Consider the following 20,933-nt stretch of genomic DNA (forward strand, 5'->3'; position numbering starts at 1 on the left):
CTCTCAATATTATTTCATGCTGTTAAACAACCTATTAACTCGAGGGTTCCTCGCTCTAGATGAAGTGAGCAGTCCACCAAGTCTGGAATTTCAAGAGTTACTCAGTATTTCCATCATGCAATGAATTCTGTTCAGTCTTCAGCTGTCAATGTTTCAGGATTGAACCTTCTGAGTGATTTACAGCACAGAAGGAGGCCACAAGGCCATTAAGGCAGTAGTCAGTTCCACACTCCCAATCAATCTCCTTGGTCGCTGCAAGTTAATTTCCCTCGAATGCTCATTTTGAAATAATTATTTCTGCTTCCATCACCCTCACGGGCAGTGGGTTCCACGGCATTACACCTGATGTGTAAAAATCTTCTACCTTCTAGTTCCCCTACATCACTTGCCCAACACTTAGTTGCCCCCCCCCCAAAATGCTTACAGACAACTACTCGGAACATTTTTTTCCTGCCTTCCTTATCCAAACTGGTTATAATCTTGTGCCCCTCTGTCAATCTTCCCTCAATCGCCCTTGCTCCAAGGAGAATAATCACAGCTTTTCCTTCCTAACCTTATAACTCAATCCCTCTGGTAAATCTTCTCTGCACTCCTTCAAGGACATTCACATACTCCCTAACGTGCGGTGCCCATCAGTGGACACAATATTCTAATTGGGGCCTAACCAGAGCTTTATAAAGGCTCAGCAGAACTCGCGTGCTTCTGTACTCATACCTCTAAAGCTCAGGATCCCATATGCTTTGCTAATCACTCTCTCAATACATTCTGCCACCTTCAAAGATCAATGCATATGCATTGCCAGGTCTGGATAGACAATCTGCGGGGGAGTAGGGAACCATGATGGAAACGGTTGAATTTTCCAATTTGAGATTCTCGACAATGGGTTCCAAGTGGTAAGCATCTAATTTCGGTAACTAATGTACAAGCTTTTCATTTCTCCCTGTACTCAATCTAATCAACAAGCCTGTTTTAGAACAGGACTAGCATTTAATTACTGTGGCTACAAGAGCAGGAATCCTAGTAACTTCTATCTTGACTCCCCAAAGCCTGTCCACAAGGCAGGAGTCAGGAGTGTGATGGAATAGTCTCCACTTGCTTGGGGAAGTGCAGCTCCAACAACACTCAAGAAGCTCGACACCAACCAGGAGAAAGCAGCCCCGCTTGATTGGTACCCCATCCATATTCACTCTCTCCACCACTGACACACAGTAGCAGCAGTGTGCACCATCTACAACATGCAGTGCAGTAACTCACCAAGACACCTTAGACAGCACCTACCAAACCCACGACCGCCTATTCTAGAAGGAGGTCACCAGCACCTGGAAGTTCTCCTTGAAGTCACTTACCATTCTCACTTGGAAATAAATCACCGTTCCTTCACTGTCGCTGGATCGAAATCCTGGAACTCCCTCCCCAACAGCACTGTGGATGTACCTACACCACATAGACTGCAGCAATTCAAGAAGGCAGCTCACCACCACATTCTACAGGGCAATTAAGGGTAGACAATAAATGTCGGCCCAGCCAGTGACACCCACAGCCCATGAAATAATTAAAGAAATAAAGATGACTGGAATCTGTAAACCACAAGCAGGAAACTTTATTTTTCTTTCTTGCTTCATGGGATGTTGGCCTTGCTATCAAGCCCTAATTGCCCTTGAACTGAGTGTCTCGCTCGGTCATTTCAGAGGGCAGGTAAGAGTCAAGCATATTGTTGTGGGTCTGGAGTCACATGTTGGGAAGACCAGGTAAGGATGGCAGATTTCCCCTTCCCTAAAAGGACATTAGTGAACAAGGTGGGTTTTTACAACAATCGAAGATATTTTCATGGTCACCATTATATTTCAATTCCAGGTTTTCTTAATTGAATTGAAATTTCACCAGTTGTCATGGTGGGATTTGAACCTGTGTCCCTGAAGCATTATCCTGGTCTCTGGATCATTAGTTCAGTAATATTACAACACACCATCTCCCCAAATTTATTTTTGCAGAAGGGAATTGAGCCTGGATGAGTTGCTTGCAACTCTAGAACACTGGATTAATGTGGAGCCTCCAAATTCTGCAGTCACATGGGGCTGGTTTAGCTCACTGGGCTAAATCGCTGGCTTTTAAAGCAGATCAAGCAGGCCAGCAGCACGTTTCGATTCCCGTACCAGCCTCCCCGGACAGGCGCCGGAATGTGGCGACTAGGGGCTTTTCACAGTAACTTCATTGAAGCCTACTCGTGACAACAAGCAATTTTCATTTTTCATTTTCATTTCACAGTTGGCCTGCTGCAAGCTGAACGGAGGCTCCCCGGCAGAACTTCCAACTGCGACAGAAATGAACCTTACAGACAGAGGTAGCCCCTGTTTGAACATGGGCCAATATGGAGTTAGCTGGATGCAATCAGTAGTTCACTACTGTTGACTTCAGTGCTCCAGATTGCAAATGCTGATGAGATGTGAACAGTGGTGTAGGAATCCGATGAAGACAGCTTTGGGATGAGGAACAAGAGCAGGCCATTCAGCACCTCAAGCCTGCTCCACCATTCAATACAATCACAACTCATTCTTCACCTCAACTCCACTTTCCCACACGATTCCCACTGCTCTTTGTGTATACAACTCTCGTTTCCAACTGAATCGGTCCCTATAATAATAATCTTTATTAGTGTCACAAGTTGGCTTACATTAACACTGCAATGAAGTTCCTGTGAAAAGCCCCTAGTCGCTACATTCCGGCGCCTGTTCGGGTACACAGAGGGATTACCTAACAGCACGTCGTTCGGGAGTTGTGGGAGGAAACCGGAGCACCCGGAGGAAACTCACGTAGACACGGGGAGAACGTGCAGACTCTGCATAGACAGTGACCCAAGCTGGGAATCAAACTTGGGACCCTGGCGCTGTGAAGCAACAGTGCTACCCACTGTGCTGCCCTACAAACAAGGAGGAGTACGCCTTCAGCCCCTCGAGCCTGCTCCGCCATTTTATAAGATCCCGGCTGATGTGTTAGGAAACTCAAATCTGCATCCCATTCACCCCTTGATAACCAATCATCCACTTGCTTACCAAGATCTATAGATACAGCACAGAAGGAGGATATTCGGTCCATCTTGTCTATGCTGACCCAAAGACACCCAGCTGTCCTTTCTAATCCCATTTCCTTGCACACGGTCCATAGCTCCGCAGCTTAGAGTACTTAAGGTGCAGATCCAGGTTTTTTTTTGAAGAGTTAGTGTCTCTGCCTCCACCACCAACTCAGGCAGCAAATTCCAGGCTCCTACTACCCTCTGTGTAACTATATTTTTCCTTCCTTCCGCTCCAATCCTTCTGCCACTTAGCTTGGATCCACAATCCCGGGTTTTTGAACTCTCTGCCAAGGGAAAACCGGTTTCTCCTGTCTAATCTTTCCCTCACAATCTTGTATGCCTCATGTCACCCCCTCAGCTCCAAGGAAAACAAGCCCAAACTCTCCAAACTCTCTTTGCAGTGACAATTCTCCAGCCTTGGCAACATTCCAGTAAATCCTCTCTGCACTCTCTCCAGGGCAATTGCATCCTTCCTAAGTGACCAGAACTATTAAACTCTTGTCATTAAAACATTCAGACTCTGCTTTCACCACTTTTTCAATGAGTGTTCCAAAGAATCACAACCCTGAGTGAAAACATTTTGCCGAATCTCCGTATTAAATGGTCGATCTCTTATTTTCAAACAGTGACCCCTGGTTCTAGATTCTCCCACAAGAGGAAACATCCTCTCCACATCGACCCTGCCAATACCCCTCAGGGCCTTATATGTTTCAAACAGGTGCCTCTTACTCTTCTAAAATGCAGCAGATACAAGCTTAGACTGTCCAACATTTCTTCACATGCCACTGCATCTATTCTGGGTACGAGTGCTTTCAATGCATTTATATCCTTCTGTAAATAAGGCGACCAATACGGTGCACGGTACTCTAAATGTAATAATTATTATTGTCACAAGTAGGCTTACATTAACACTGCAATTAAGTTACTGGGTGCCCCGGTTTCCTCCCACGGTCCAATTTCCCTCGCAATAAATGATAACATTCGATCTGCTCTCCTCATAACTTGCAGAGTGGTAGAGGCCACTCTGTGCTACAGGGAGACACAGGGTACACGCTCTCAAGAAGGTAAACCACTCTCTTTCAAAATTGAATCTCCTACCATAGGGCTCATCAATTTCCTTCGAACATATTAAACTCATATTCGATGCAAACTGAAAGTGGAAATAATTTTTTTAATTTCCTGTGATTGGGGGAGGGGAGAGAGAGAGTGGGGGTGCTGAGCAAGAAGCTGAAAAATTACATAAGCCATCCCAAAGAGTGAGAAATGTTCAAGTCTTGGAACCGATTTTAACTTGAGAGTTAAGATTTGTTGAAGGGAAGAGTGTTTGACAGCATCAATGAAGATGTGGGAGTTTTATTTATATGCAGAAGAGGCAGAAAGCCCAAAAACGTTGATCGACAAGTGGCGACCGAGAGAGAAGCCAACAAAAGTAAGAGGTGCTGACTGCTGTTTAGACTAGTGAAAGATATGAAGGAAATGTCTTTAAAAGATTTGAAAAAGAAACAAACTTTTCACTGCCCCATGAATAAGTTCAAGATGTGGCTGACTTGTGGCACATCTAAATGCCTGGCACCTGTGATCATCGAGAACAAACTTGATGCACAGGGATGGCCTAGTGGTAATGCCACAATCCAGAGGTCCAGGCTAAATCACAACACAGCAGCTGGATGAATTTCAATTCAGTTAATAAAGTCTGGAATGTAAGGCTAGCCTCTGTAACGATGACCATAAAACTAGCAGCAACTGCTGCAATTGAAATCTGCATCCTTCCCTGGTCATTCCGATATGGCCCTCAGCAACGTGGTTGACTCTTAAACTGCCCTCTGGAATGGCTGAGGAAACCACTCAGTTCAAGGACAATTAGGATGGGCAACAAATGGTGACCTTGCCAGTGACGCTCACACATGATGAAAGGACAGAGAAGGCAGAGTGAAATCACAACGAGAGTGGCTACGGGGAAGTTTTTATCAATGAGAGAGGGATTGAGGAACCATCGAGTTTTGGGGAGGTGGATGGATCATATACTGCAACACTGAAAACAATGGGAAGACTAAAATAATAATCTTTATTATTGTCACAAGTAGGCTTACATTAACACTGCAATGAAGTCACTGTGAAAATCCTCTAGTCGCCACATTCCGGCGCCTGTTCGGATGCATGGAGAGAATTCGGAATGTCAAATTCACCTAACGTGCACATCTTTTGGGACTTGTGGGAGGAAACTGGAGCACCTGGAGGAAACTATCGCAGATGCGAGGAGAATGTGCAGACAGTGACCCAAGCCAGGAATCGAACCTAGGTCCCTGGCGCTGTGAAACAACAGTGCTAACCACTGTGCTGACGGGTCACCAAGTTAGCTTGCATAGAATGGTGCGTTGGGAGCCACTTTTCGAAAAATGTAGGTTATTCAACAAGCGTTCCAGATTGCCTCAAGTATATAAAACAGTAAAACTGAAGTCTAAACCATACAAGATGAAATCATAACTTTGAAGTTAACGGTGACGTGGATTGAGGGGCCAGCAACAGCTAGAGCAGATAGATACAAGTGCAACTGAACAAGATTTTAAAAGATGTCACAGACACATTGTACAATGCACAGATGCAAATACTAAAAGGGCAGCAAAATCTTGTCCGTCAATTTGAATTCCAGCTTGTTCTGCTCAACATTTTCTTTCAAAAACACAATAAGTTGTAAAAGTTGTTCTTTTAAGATTTATTTTTCTATGTTGGATGTTTCCCTGTTTTCTCCTGACACCATTACACATCAGCTGCCTGACAGACGAACTGCACTAGAGCAGAACAGAAGCTGTACCAGTTAACCAAATACAACAGCGAGAAACTTGCACTGAATTCCATCCCCCACCTGCCCAGCACATTTTGCTCGGGGCCTCAGTCATATCACTCATTCGGTACACCCAACACATACCTCAAAAACACGATGCCCATACTCTGCTATGCACCATTTTAAAATTGTGGTCATTTGGGGGAAAGGGATTGGGACCATGTACAATATGTTCTTTAATTCACCCACGGAACGTCACAAAAAACTTCATTGGGAAGGTCAGCATTTATTGTCCATCCATATGAGTGGCATGGACAGAGTGGCTAGTCAGATGATCTTTCCAAGGGTAGGAGAATCAAGTACTAGGGGACATAGGTTTAAAGTGCGTGGGGAAAAGTTTAGAACAGATGTGCAGGGCAGTGGCGCAGTGGGTTAGCCCTGCTGCCTCACGGCGCCGAGGTCCCAGGTTCGATCCCGGCTCTGGGGATCGAACCTGGGACGATCCCGTCCGTGTGGAGTTTGCACATTCTCCCCGTGTTTGCGTGGGTTTCACCCCCACAACCCAAAGACGTGCAAGGTAGGTAAATCGAACACACTAAATTGCTCCTTAATTGGAAAAAAATGAATTGGGTACTCTAAATTTTTTTATTTTTTGTTAAAAGAACAGATGTGCGAGGCAAGTTTTTTTTTACACAGAGGACGGTAAATATATGGAACTCGCTGGCCGGGAGGTGGTGGGAGCAGGTATGAAATGAAAATGAAAATCACTTATAGCGGTATTTAAGGGGCATCTAGACAGTGTGGGAATGGAAGGATATGGAATCCGTTAGGCAGGTACCACAGTTGGCGCAGGCTTGGAGGGCTGTATCGTTCTTCATTCATAACCTCTCTTGGGCAGATGGTGCTGAGCTGCCTTCTTAAACTGCTGCGGTCTATGTGGTGTAGGATACTCCCTCGGTGCTGTTAGGGAGGGAGTTCCAGGATTTTGACACACAGCAACAGTGAAGGAATGGCGATATATTTTCAAGTCAGGATGATGGGTGGATTGGAGAGGGATTTGCAGGTGGGGGCGGCCCCATGCATCTGCTGCCCTTGTCCTTCCAGATGCTAGAGGTTGCAGGTTGCTAAAGGAGCCTTGATGAGTTGCTGCCATGCACCTTGCTGATGGTGCACACGGTTGTAGATATGCCACTGTGCATCAGTGGTAGTGGAAGGGTGACTGTTTAAGATAGTCAGCCACTGTTCACTCAAATATCATCTGCCCAATACATGCATAATCTTTCAATTTATTTGAATTGAGTCAATGCCCTCGTGGTCACTCAGCATTGGCAGAAGATAAACAGTGGCCAAAAATTATTGTTGATGTGAAAATATTCAGGAGGCAAGCCAAGAATCAACACATTTTGCAGTCAGGAAAATACCACTACTATTCCAAGCTCTACTGGAGTCACTAACTGTCTGTTGGAGGGAAGGAGTTGAATGAGATCACTGCAGCTTTCCTCAAGCTGATTAAGTCTGGTATTAAGCCATAACATTAAACTACAGACTGATATTAGGGCACATTACAAAATAAAGCTCCTCAGAATGTCACGGATTAACGTTTTTGTCAGGCAAAAACAGACAGGTCTGAGGACCAAATGTTCCGTCTCAATCACCCAGTTCCTTCAGCAGGCTTTCTTCTCGCCAGTTTGCTTTGGTCATCACGTCAGGAGCTGAGAGCAGTGCATTCCTTCCCCGTGTGGTAAAAAGGTCTCTCCGCTCATCTGACTCCTGGTCACGGATCTGGAATCAATTAGCCTGGAGCAGCATGCCGGCAACCCGAGCTGTCCGTGTCTGCAAACCCCCACACCCCCAACCAGCAACCAGCCTCGAAACGCTCCCCACAGACTAAAACCCCTCAATTAAAATCTCCGTGACGAATACATTCCATGGTTCTTGGTGGAAAAAGGACAACAAACTGACCCCCCCAGGACTGACCCAGTGACCCAGTTGATGACACTTTCTCTCCCTTCCCCTCACTCCCCCTTTCATTGTGTGTTTAACTTTAAGACTATGCTGGAATTTTAGGACTCACGATGACATGAAGCTCCCAAAATCAGGTGACACGAGAGATAACATCTATAGCAACAATGACCTCAACATTTCATTTTGACTGCTGTTTTGCAAGTCTGAGAGATTTTCATTTCAGATTTCAATCTATTTGGAATTATATGAACATATTCAAACGCCAGTAAGATTAGATAAGGAGAGTGAGACAGAAAAATAATGCATTACTCATGGCTTTCCTACCATGACTAAAAGTTTGCTCATCAAATGTTTCTTTAACCAAAACAAGTTAATTCCTCAGGCATAGGCTGAAGCTCATCACTAATGCAGAAAGGGAGGCCAGATGACATATTCCCCACACATTGAACATGGAATAGACAATAGAATTTCTACAGTGCAGAAGGAGGCCATTCGGCCCATCAAGTCTGCACCAAATCTCTGAACAAGTATCCTACCTAGGCCCACTCCGCGCAACCCCATAACCCCACCTAACCTGCACATCTTTGCTTCACAACACAAAGACCCAGGTTCGATTCCCGGCTTGGGTCACTGCCTGTGCGGAGTCTGCACGTTCTCCCCGTGTCTGCGTGGGTTTCCTCCGGGTACCCCGGTTTCCTCCCACAGTCCAAAGATGTGTAAGTTAGGTGGATTGGCCATGACAAATTGCCCCTTAGTGTCCAAAAAGGTTAGGTGGGGTTACTGGGTTATGGGGATAGGGTGGAGGTGAGGGCTGAGGTAGGGTGCTCTTTCCAAGGGTCGGTGCAGACTTAATGGGCTGAATGGCGTCCTTCTGCCCTGTGGATTTTATGATTCTATGATCTTTGGACACTAAGGGGCAATTTAGCATGACCAATCCACCTACCAAAGTTATTGAGGCCGGAACTATAACTTTATTTAAAATAACCTCCATTCATATAATGCTTTTCACAATATCAGCAATCAGAATCAGTTATCAATCTTTTGATGACAGCAAATTACTGCGGATGCTGGAATCTGAAACAAAGACAGAAAATACTGGAGAAACTCAGCAAGCCTGACAGCAGCTGTGGAGAGAGAGAGAGACTCTTCGACAAAGAGTCATCCAGACTCTTTACGTTCACTCCCTTCTCTCTCCACAGAATCTGTCAGACCTGCTGAAATTGTCCAGTATTTTCTGTTTTTGTATTGTCACTATAATGGAGAAGCCAATTTTCACATGCAAACTCCCACAAACAGCACTCGGATAATTGAGCAGGTAATCTGTTTCAGTGATGTTGGTGGAGTGATGATATATATGGGCCTGAGCAAGATGGAGAATTCTCCTATTCTTCTTCATAATAGTACCATTTAGCCCACCTGTATGAACAGGCAGTGCCTTGGATCAATATTTCATGGGGAAGATGGTATCTTGGCAGTTGGCAGCACTGCACGGAGGCGGTCAGCATGGATTTTGTGGATTGAACCAATTTCCGTCTGATTTAATTATTTTAAACCTTACCAATTAGAAAACAAGCCCAGTGTGCAGTGCTAACCATTCCCCACACCCCCCACCGCAAAAACCACCAAACACTTCTTATACTTTCTTATGAGCTTTAAATATCTAAAGTAAAGTCGCCATAGTCCCAGATGACCACAGGTTGCTGCCTTCCCCTTTGAGGGGGAGAGCTGACCAGCAGTGATTTAATCTGAAGATCACCACACCTCAGGTGAGGGGCAAAGTTGAGAAGGCGGGACCTTCATGAATAACCTCAGCTAGTACGGGAATTGAACCCATGCAGCTGGCTTCGGTCTGCATCACGAACCAGCTGTCCAGCCAATTGAGCTAAACCAGTGCCAAATATCTATGATTCTACAGAAGCACCGTGAAGTGCTCTTCAGGCACTTGGAAGCCCCGTGGAGAGTGTTTGTTCCAGGCGCCAAGTTCAGGATGCTGAAGGCTGCTGGTAACATTTCAGAGCGATCAGTGGAGTTTGGACAAGCTCCCCATTGACCAGAAAGCAGCTCAGGAGAACTTACTTTGGAGAGATACCGGGGGAGCTGGGACTACTGCCTTACAAAAGCAGCTGAACATTCATCACAAGATAACTGTCAATATTTATTGCTGCCAAATTCAGCCCAGTCTATAAAGTGCTCAGTACGTGGAACCTCAGGGGCCACATGGGAGTGTAGAAATCAATTGCTGCTGTGAATTAGCAGTCATCACAAGACACCGAGGATCTCAGGATTGTAATTCAGCAATCGTCCACCCAAAACCTTCGGATCCACAGATTTCAAAGTCATGTCAAGTTGGGACGGAGCGCCAAGCCTCAATTTGGGGGCCGAAGAGATTTCCTGGTGGAGTCCCAATGAGAAAACACTTCAGTAATGGAGAGACTGGAGACGGTGGGCTTGTTTCCCTTGGAGAAAATTTGACAGAAATGTTCAAAATCATGAAGGATTTTGATAAGCATTAATAAGGAAAAACGGTTTGCATTGGCAAGAGGGTCGGCAACCAGAAAACACAGATTGAAGGTAATCAGCAAAAGAACCACAGGGGAGATTCTTTTTGTTTCAAATACAGTTTTGTTGTGATGGTGAATGCGCTGCCTGAAAGGAAGCAGATTCAATAATAATTTCCAAAAGTGAATTGGAAAAATATTGGAGAAGGAAAAAATTGCAGGGCTTGGGGGGAAAAAAGCAGAGTGATGAAAATATTGGACATCTCTTTCATTCAAACAGCCAGCAGACATGACAACCTGAATGGCCTCCTTCACTGCTGTACCACTCCATGAAAGGGAAAGGAAGGGGACAAAGAGGGTTTAGAAAGTGTGAATCATGGCCTATTTGGGGAACGGGGAAGGCGTGGGGAGTCGAAGGTTTGGAAGACTTCTTGAAGCAGCCTCTATTTTGCTGCCGCACAGTTTCAAACTGCTGTAATAAAGTGGTGAAATATGCGAGTCAATTATTACTAAGTGTATAAAAGTTAATTGTAAACAGATTATAGAGAGTTCAGCAAGATACACCAGGAGATCCCATAATGTTTATTAGGCAACACTGCTGAAGGCACCATGGATCACACCTCCTCTATTAATGTACACATCAAATCAACTCAAACTCTCACTACCTGATAGTACAATGCATTACCCAATGTAACAACATGGCATCACAGTACATCTTTATTGTACCCTCAAAGTCCACATTTGATTTGAGATCTATACTGCCCATGCTCAGAGACAATGGTCTAAAATGAAGAAATTTCCGACCACCAGCTCCATCACCAGAAAACAAAGTTGCAAAAAGCAACCTAAACAAGTATGCCACCACCATCACAGACTTCATGAGCAAGTGTGTAGAAGATTGGGTGCTAAAGGAGGTAGTGTGTACATTCCAACTGGAAACCATGGCTTAATCGGGAGATTCGCTCCCTACTGAAGTCCACGTCTGCGGCGACCCATACGAGAAATCGAGGTGCGACCTCCGCAAAGCCATCAGGGACGCCAAGAAACAATACCAGACTAAGCTAGTGTCCCAGGCTAACAACACGGGACTCTGATTGGTTATGGCAAAGCTTAAACAATAGAACGGGCCACAAGACTAAGCAGAGTAGAATCTCTGGCAACAAAGCACCCCTTCCCGATGAACCCAATGCATTCCATACTCGCAGGAAACCAACAAATCGTTGTTAACTGCCCCAGCAGCCGCAGACGCACCCATACCTACCTTCACAGCTTCAGAAGTCAGATCGGCCTTCTTGAAAGTAAACTCACAAAAAGCAACGGGTCCCTGATGGAAACCCTGGCCCTGCAATCGGATCCTGCGTGGACAACTGGCAGGTATGTTCACAGGCATCATCATCCTCTCCCTACTCAGTTCCAAGGTTCCCACCTACTTCACGAACACCACGCATAATGGTATCAATGAACCACCAGGTAACGTGCCTCAAAACTATTGCCTGGTGACCTTGACATTTATCTATACGAAGTGGTTCGAGAGGTTGGTCATGAGGTACATCAACTCCATACTGCCAGAATGCCTCAATCCACTGCAATTCGCACACCGCCGCAACCGGTCCACAGCAGATGCCATCTCCCTGGCCCTACTCTCATCCCTGGAGCATATCGACAACAAGGACTCCTACGTCAGACTCCAATTCATTGACTACAGCTCCGCCTTCAACACCATAATCCCAGCCAAGCTCATATCAAAGCTCCAAAACCTAGGACTTGGCTCCTCCCTTTGCAACTGGATCCTCGACTTCCTGACTCCTAGGCCACAATCAGTAAGGATAAACAACAACATCTCCATGTTAATCTTCAACACAGCCCCCGCTAGGCTGCATACTTAACTTTACTATACTCCCTATACACGCACGACTGTGTGTCAAAATTCGGCTCCAACTCCATCTACAAGTTTGTTGATGACACGACCGTAGTGGGTCAGATCTCAAACAATGAACAGTCAAAGTACAGGAGGGAGATAGAGAACCTAGTGGCATGGTGTAACGACAATCTCTCCCTCAACGTCAGCAAAACTAAGGAGCTGGTCATTGACTTAAAGGATACTGCGAGGCCTGGATAGAGTGGACGTGGAGAGGATGGTTCAACTTGTAGGAAAAACTAGAACCAGAGGGCACAATCTCAGAACAGACTCGATGGGTCGAGTGACCTAATTCTGTTCCTATGTCTTATGGACTTTACAAAGCGAATTATCGTAGGTACACAGCCCTGTCTGCATCAATGATGCGAAGTGGAGATGGCTGACAGCTTCAAATTCCTAGGTGTACAAATCATCAACAATCTGTCCTGGTCCATCCACATCAACGCTGTGACCAAGAAAGCACAACAATGCCAATACTTCCTCAAAAAACTCGCCATGTCCATGTCGACCCTTACAAAGCTTTACAGATGCACCATAGAAAGCATCCTACCTAGCTGCATCACAGCCTGGTCTGGCAACTGCTCGGCTCAAGGCAGTAAGAAACTACAGAGAGTTGCGAACACAGCCCAGTCCATCATGGGAACCTGCCTCGTATCGACTGACTCGGTCTATATCTCCTGCTATCTTGGGAAAGCAGGCAGCATAATCAAAGACCCCTCCCACCCGGGTTATTCTCTCTTTCAACCTCTTTCATAAGGCAGAAGGTGCAAAAATCTGAGAACACGCATTAACAGATTCAAAAACAGCTTCTTCCCCGCTGTTACCAGACTCCTGAATGGCCCTCTTATGGACTGAACTGATCTCTCCATGCATCTTCTATACTGTGTAGTACTACACTCCTTATGCTCACCCGAGTTTAAGAACAAAGAAAAGTACAGCACAGGAACAGGCCCTTCGGCCCTCCAAGCCCGTCGACCATGCTGCCTGTCTAACTTAAAACCTTCTACACTTCCAGGGTCCATATCCCTCTATTCCCATGCTATTCATGTATTTGTCAAGATGCCCCTTAAACGTCACTATTGTATCTGCTATCAACACCTTTACCGGCAGTGAGTTCAAGTCCCCCACTATCCTCTGTGTAAAAAAACTTCCCTCGCACATCTCCTCTAAATGTAGCCCCTTGCACCTCAAACCTATGTCCCCTAGTAATTGACTCTTCCACCCTGGGAAAAAGCTTCTGAATACCCACTCTGTCTGTGCCCCTCATAATTTTGTAGACTTCTATCAGGTCGCCACTCAGCCTCCAGTGAGAACAAACAGAGTTTATCTAACATCTCCTCATAGCTAATGCCCTCCAAAGCCTCCACATCCTTCTGGTAGCGTGGCGACCAGAACTGAACACGATTTGATTATGTATTTACACATGTAACATGGAGGGCAATGGGATCAGGTCCCTTATTATACAGCAGACCAAGTGTGATTTTCGCAGCTGTACTCCCCCAAAAAATGAGTAAATAATAAATTGAGCATTGCTGTAAAAAGACATTGCATCAATGTTTGGATTTATTGTCACGTGTACCAGGTACAGTGAAAAGTATTGTTCTGCGTACAGGCAAATGTTAATTTGCCAATAAGCACTCTCTTTTCATGCAATATACATCTAGTTCCCTTTACTATTGAATCTGTCCTGATGAGTGCAAGAGGAAAAACTTTGATAGAATGTCTTTTTTCCAGCAATGCTCAAAGTTCTCAATGGCTGTTTAAAAAATGAAATTTTGAATTAATATACCCAGTTCACATCACCGCAATGGTTACATACTTGCTTCCCTTACAGACCCCAATGTCACAGAATTATAAAGTGACACAGCACAGATGCAGACCCATCAGTCCATCTATAAAAAAGCTAAACATAAGTTTCATTCCCTCACTCTCCCCTCCCCCATAGTCCGACAACATCTTCCATCCAGTTCACATTTAAACATTACTATTCAATCTGATCCCACCGTTATTTCAGTTAATTCCAGATCGCAATAAATTGGCAAACAATACCCCCCCCCCCCCCCCCCCCCCCCCCCCCCCCCCGGGTCCGCTGGCTACTGACCCTCCTGCCACTGAAAACACTTTCTCTTTGTTCACCCTGTCAAATCCCTTCAGGATTAGAAACAGAAAAAAATAGGGGCAGGAGGCCATTCGGCCCTTCACGCCCACTCCGCCATTCATTATGATCATGGTTTATCATCCAACTCAATAGCCTAATCCCACTTTCCCCATATCTTTTGATCCCCTTTACCCAAAGTGCTGTATCTAACTGCTTCTTGAAGTTGAGTCAAAAACAGTGTTTACCCCGTATCCTCAGACTGTGCCCCCTGGTTCTGGACACACCCACATCAGGAACATCCTTCCTGCATCTATCCTGTCCAGTCCTGTTAGAATTTTATAGGTTTCGAGGTGATCACCCCCTTATTCTTCTGAACTCGAGCGGATACAATCCTAACCGATTCAATTCTCCTCGTACGTCAGTCCCGCCATCCCAAGAATCAGGCTGGTAAATCTTCACTGCACTCCCTCTATAGCCAGAATATCCTTCCTCAGATAGGGAGACAAAAGCTGCACACAATATTCCAGGTGTGGCCTCACCAAGGCCCTATATAATTGCAGCAAGACATCCCTGTTCCTGTACTCGAAACCTCTCCCAATGAAGGCCAGCATACCATTTGCCTTCTTTACCGCCTGCTGCATCTGCAGGCTTACCTTCAGTGACTGGTGTACGAGGACACCCAGGTCTCGTTGCACATTCCCCTCTCCTAATTTATGGCTATTCAGATAATAATCTGCCTTCTGATTAATAATCTGCCTGCCAATTTCAAAAAGACCCATTAATTCCTACTCTTTGTTTCCTGTCTGCCAACCAGCTTTCTATCCATCGCAATACACTACACCCAATCCCATGCACTTTAATTTTACACCCTAATCTTTTATGTGGGACTTAGTCAAAAGCCTTCTGAAAGTCCAAATACTAGTTACATCCTCGAAGAGTTCCATTAGACTTGTCAAGCATGATTTTCCCTTCGTAAATCCATGCTGACTCGATCCGATCCTGCCACTGTTTTATAAGTGCTCTGTTATAAAATCTTTGATAATGGATTCTAGAATTTTCCCCACTACCGACTTCCCTGGTCTATAATTCCCTGCTTTCTCTCAATCTCCCTTTTTAAATAATGGAGTTACATTAGCCGCCCTCCAATCTGCAGGAACTGTTCCGCAGTCTATAGAATTTGGAAGATGACCACCAATACATCCACTATTTCTAGAGCCGTCTCATTCAGTACCCTGGGATATAGATTATCAGGCCCTGGGGATTTATCAAGCTTCAATCCCATCAATTTGCCCAACACCATTTCGCTACTGATATTGATGACCTTCAGTTCGTCCTTCTCACTAAACCCTGCATTCACCAACATTTCTGGTATCTTATTTGTGTCCTCATTTGTGAAGACATAAACCAAAGTATGTATTTAGTTGCTCAGCCATTTCTTTGTCCCCTATTATATATTCCCCTGTTTCTGACTATAAGGATCTACCTTTGTCTTCACCAATCTTTTTCTCTTGAAATGAAAAATGAAAATTGCTTATTGTCACGAGTAGGCTTCAATGAAGTTACTGTGAAAAGCCCCTAGTCGCCACATTCCGACGCCTGTCCGGGGAGGCTGGTACGGGAATCGAACCGTGCTGCTGGCCTGCCTTGGTCTGCTTTCAAAGCAAGCGATTTAGCCCGGTGAGCTAAACCAACCCTTCACGTACCTATAGAAACTTTTACAGTCAGTTTTGATATTCCCTGCAAGCTTACTTTCGTATTCTAATTTCTTCTTCTTAATCAATCCCTTGGTCCTTCTTTGCTGAATTCTAAATAGCTCCCAATCCTCAGACCTGTTGTTTTTCTTGGCCAATTTATATACTACTTCCTTGGATCGAATACTATCCCTAATTCCCCTTGTAAGCCATGGATTGACCACCTTTCCCGTATTACTTTTGTGCCAGGCAGGAATAAACAATTGTTGCAGTTCCTCCATGCGTTCTTTGAATGTTTGCCATTGCCTATCCTCTGTCATCTCTTTAAGTAACTTTCTTCAATTGATCATAGCCAATTCACGCCTCATTTTATCGTAGTTTCCTTTGTTAAGATTCAGGACCCTAGTCTCAGAATCAACTACTTCACTCTCCACCTTGATGAAAAATTCTATCATATTATGGTCGCTCATCCCCAAGGGGTCGTACACAACTAGATGATTCTGATCTCATTACAGTCCCCAATCTGGGGTGGCCTGTTCTCTAGTTAGCCCCTCAACATATTGATCCAGAAAACTATCCCGCATACACTCCAGGAATTTCTCCTCTATGATACTGTGGCTAATTTTATTTTCCTAATCTATCTGCAGATCAAAATCACCCCTAAATACAGTTGTTCCTTGATCACATGATCTCTAATTTCCTGTTTGATTCCATTCCCAACAATATCACTGCATTTTGGGGTCTATGTATGACGTCCACTAACGTTTTTTGTCCCTTGCTGTTTCTCAGGGTACAGATTCCACATTGTTGGAGCTAATATTCCCCCTCACTATTGGGATAATTCCCTCCTTAAGCAGCAATGCAACCCCACTGCCTTTTTCTTTTTGTCTGTCTTTCCTAAACACGGAGTACTCCTGGAGATTCAGCTCCCATCCCTGGTCACCCTGCAGCCATGTCTCCAGAATCCCGACTACCTTATACCCATTCACTTTTATTAACTTAAAAGAAAAGCAATCCCAGCTTCTCCAGTCTCTGCATATATCTGGGTATCCCAGGTACCATCCTAACAAATCTCCTCTGCATTCCTTTCTAAAGCCTTGCCTACTGGAGGGACCACAAAACTTAGTTGAATTCTAGCAAATGTTTTCGACAGGTTTAGCACAACTTCCTAACTATGCACCCCATCTCTCTATCATCTCAGTCCCAGGACATAGCTCCAGGAATTCCTCAGAGTAGTGCCCAACCACCTTCAGTTGTTTCATCAATGACCTTCCCGCCATCATAAGGTCAGAAGTGGGAATGTGCGGGCAGCATGGTGGCGGAGTGGATTAGCCCTGTTGCCTCACAGGTCCGAGGTCCGAGGTTCGATCCCGGCTCTGGGTCACTGCCCGTGTCGAGCTTGCACATTCTCCCTGTGTTTGCGTGGGTTTCGCCCCAACAACCCCAAGATGTGCAGGGTAGGTGGATTGGCCACGCTAAATTGCCCCTTAATTGGAAAAAATGAATTGGGTATTCTAAATTTAATAATAAAAAAGAAGTGGGAACGTTCGCTGATGACTGCACAATGTTAAATTTTAGATTTAGATTTATTGTCATGTACAAGGTACAGTGAAAAGTATTGTTCTGCGTACAGTACAGGCAGATCGTTCCATGCATGAAAAATATAGGACATACAATAAATACACAATGTGAATACATAGATATAGACATTGTGCGAAGCATACAGAGTATCGTGCTACAACAGTAGAGCAGATGCATAGAGAGATTAGTTCAGTTCATAAGAGGGTCATTCAGGAGTCTGGGAACAGCAGGGAAGAATGTTCAGCACCATTCACGACTCCTCAGATACTGAAGCAGTTCATGTCCAAATGCAGCCAGACTTTGAAATACCCAAACTTGAGATGGCAGGTTGCAAGTAACATTCGCACCATACAAGTGCCAGGCAATGACCATCTCCAACAAGAGGGAGAATCGAACCATCGCCCCTTGATATTCAATGGCATCACCATCGCTGAAGCCTGCACTATCAACAGCCTGGGGATTACCGCTAACCAGAAACTGAGGCCGAATGGCCTCCTTCTGCACTGCATGTTCCATGTTATATGAACTGGACTCGCCATATTAATACTGTGGCTAGAAGAGTAGATCGGAGGCGGGGAATTCTGCAGACACTAACTTACCTCCTGACTCCCCAAAGCTGGCAACCATCTACGAGGCAAAGTGTGATGAAATATTCTCCACTTGCAACTTCAACAACACTCAAGAAGCTCAACCAAGCAGGCCTCTCGATTGGCTCCCCATCCATCACCATAAACGTTTACTCCCTCTACCATGATGCACAGTGGCAGCAGTGTGTGCTGTCTACAAGGTGCATGACAACATAGACAACAGAGGAACAGTGGAAGGGTGTTTTCCGAATGGAGGTGTGTAACTAGTCGCGTTCTGCAGGGATCAGTACTGGGACCTCTGCTCTTTGTAATCTATCTAAATGACTTGGAAGAAAACGTAGCGGGTCTGATTAGCAAGTTTGCGGATGACGCTAAGATTGCAGGAGTTGCGGATAGTGATAAAGATAGGCTACAAAATTGGGCGGAGAAATGGCAGATGGAATTTAACCCAGACAAATGCGAGGTGATGCATTGTGGTAGATCCAATTCAGGTGGGAGCTATATAATAAATGGCAGAACCATCAGGAGCATAGAGACAGAGAGATCTGGGCGTGCAGGTCCACAGATCCTGAAAAGTGACAGCACAGGTGGAAATGGTGGCAAAGAAAGCACGTGGCATGCTTGCCTTCATAGGACGAGGTATCGAGTATAAAAGCTCAAAAATTATGTTGCAGCTATAATAATAATCTTTTATTGTCACAAGTAAGCTTACATTAACACTGCAATGAAGTTACTGTGAAAAACCCCTAGTCACCATATTCCGGCGCCTGTTCGGGTAATGAGCCGGTACTTGAGAATGCTTTTTCTCCAGCTTGTGCGGTTTAAGGGAAGCGATTCCCACGTGTCGATGGGGATGTTGCATTTATTAAGGGAGGCTTTCAGTGTCCTTGTATTGTTTCCTCTGCCCTCCTAGTGATCGCTTGTCATTGCGGAGCTCTGAGTAGAGCACATTATTGGGGAGGCAGTGATGTAGTGGTATTGTCGCTGGACTAGTAATCCAGAGAACCAGAATAATGCTCTGGGGACCCAGGTTCAAATCTCACCGTGGAAGATGGTGAAACTGAATTCAGGAAAAATCTTGAATTAAAAGTCAAAGATGACCATGTCCATTGTCGACTGTTGCAAAAACCCATCCGGTTCACCAATGCTCCCCAAAGGCATCCTTACCTGGCACGGCCTACACGTGACTCCAGATCCACAGCAACGTGGAGGACTCTTAAATGCCCTCAGGGATGGGCAACAAATGCTGGCCCAACCAGCAACGCCCACATCCCATAAACAAATTTTTTAAAAGAGCGGTCTGTGTATACAACGTTGGTTATGCCACATTTGGAATTTGTGTCCATTTCTGGTCACTACACTACCAGAAGGATGTGGCGGCTTTGGAGAGGGTGCAGAAGAGATTTACCACGATGCTGCCTGGTATGGAGGGCATTAGCTATGAGGAGAGATTGAATAAACTGGGATTGTTCTCCCTAGAGAGACCGAGGCTGAGGGGCGGCCTGATAGAAGTTTATAAAATTGTTAGGAGTATAGATAGGGTGAACAGTTGGAGGCTTTTTCCCAGGGCAGAAATGACAATTACAAGGAGGCACAAGTTCAAGGTGAGGGGGGAAAAGGTTCAGTGGAAATAAAATGTGGTACGTTTTTTTACACAGAGGGTGGTGGTGGCCTGGAATGCACTGCCAATTGAGGTGGTTGAGGCAGATACGTTAGCGACCTTTAAGACTTATCTGGATAGGCACATGAACAGACAGGGTACAGAAGGATATAGCCGGTTGGTCTAGATAGGACACAGGCTTGGAGGGCCGAAGGGCCTGTTCCTGTGCTCTATTGCTCTTTGTTAACAACTCACCAAGCCTCCTTTGACAGCACCTTCCAAACCCAGGATCTCTACCACCTAGAAGAACAATACCAGCAGATACTTGGGAACACCACCACTTGGAAGTTCCCCTCCAAGTCACTCACCATCCTGGCTTGCAAATACATCACTGCTCCTTCACTGTCGCTGGGTCAAAATCCTGGAACTCCCTCCCTAACAGCGCAGTGGATGTACCTACACCGCGATTGCAGCGGTTCAAGAAGGGAGCTCACCCCCATCTTCTGTAGCGTATGAAAGAATACATTTAAAAAATTAAAGTCAGAGCCTAAATAAAGCCTTTTGAAATACCATTTTCATCGTAACTTATCTGCAAAGATTTGTGTACATCCCTCTCAGGTACCTCTGTTTCTGAACCTTCTTTCAAATTGTACCATTTTGTTTATTGTACTGATTATTCTCCATACAAAACTGAATCACTCCACACTTCTCTGCATTCAAAGTTCATCTACCATTTTCCCAATCTATGTCCACCTGAAGTCATTACTGCCCCTAACTTGTCATACAAAAATCTTGAAAATATACCCCATACACTCAAGTCCCGGTCATCACATACATTGAAAAGAGCAGTGGGCTCAATACCCTGCTGGATACCACTGTATACTTCAGTTTTAAGTACCACTTTCCCCATTACTCTGCTCTCTGTCCAACTGGGGAAGGCTGGGTCAGGTTATTGAGTTGGATGATCAGCCATGATCATAATGAATGGCAGAGCAGGCTCAAAGGGCTGAATGGCCTCCTCCTGTAACTATTTTCAGTGTTAACTTCATATTTACAAAAAAACCTGTACCTTCAACCCAAAGGGCTTAAATTTTCCACCCAGTCCATTAAGCGGGACTGTATCAAATGTCATTCCAAAGCCCT

The 20,933-nt window shown here is 45.1% G+C and overlaps 1 protein-coding gene across 1 annotated transcript in view; it reads right to left on the bottom strand.

Annotated features, from left to right (window-relative positions):
- Positions 1-20,933, bottom strand: part of bop1 (BOP1 ribosomal biogenesis factor) — a 169,312-nt gene that overhangs the window by 97,992 nt on the left and 50,387 nt on the right. The window lies entirely within an intron of this gene.

Source organism: Scyliorhinus canicula, chromosome 5 (genome assembly GCF_902713615.1).
Source record: "Scyliorhinus canicula chromosome 5, sScyCan1.1, whole genome shotgun sequence".
Classification (NCBI taxonomy): domain Eukaryota; kingdom Metazoa; phylum Chordata; class Chondrichthyes; order Carcharhiniformes; family Scyliorhinidae; genus Scyliorhinus; species Scyliorhinus canicula.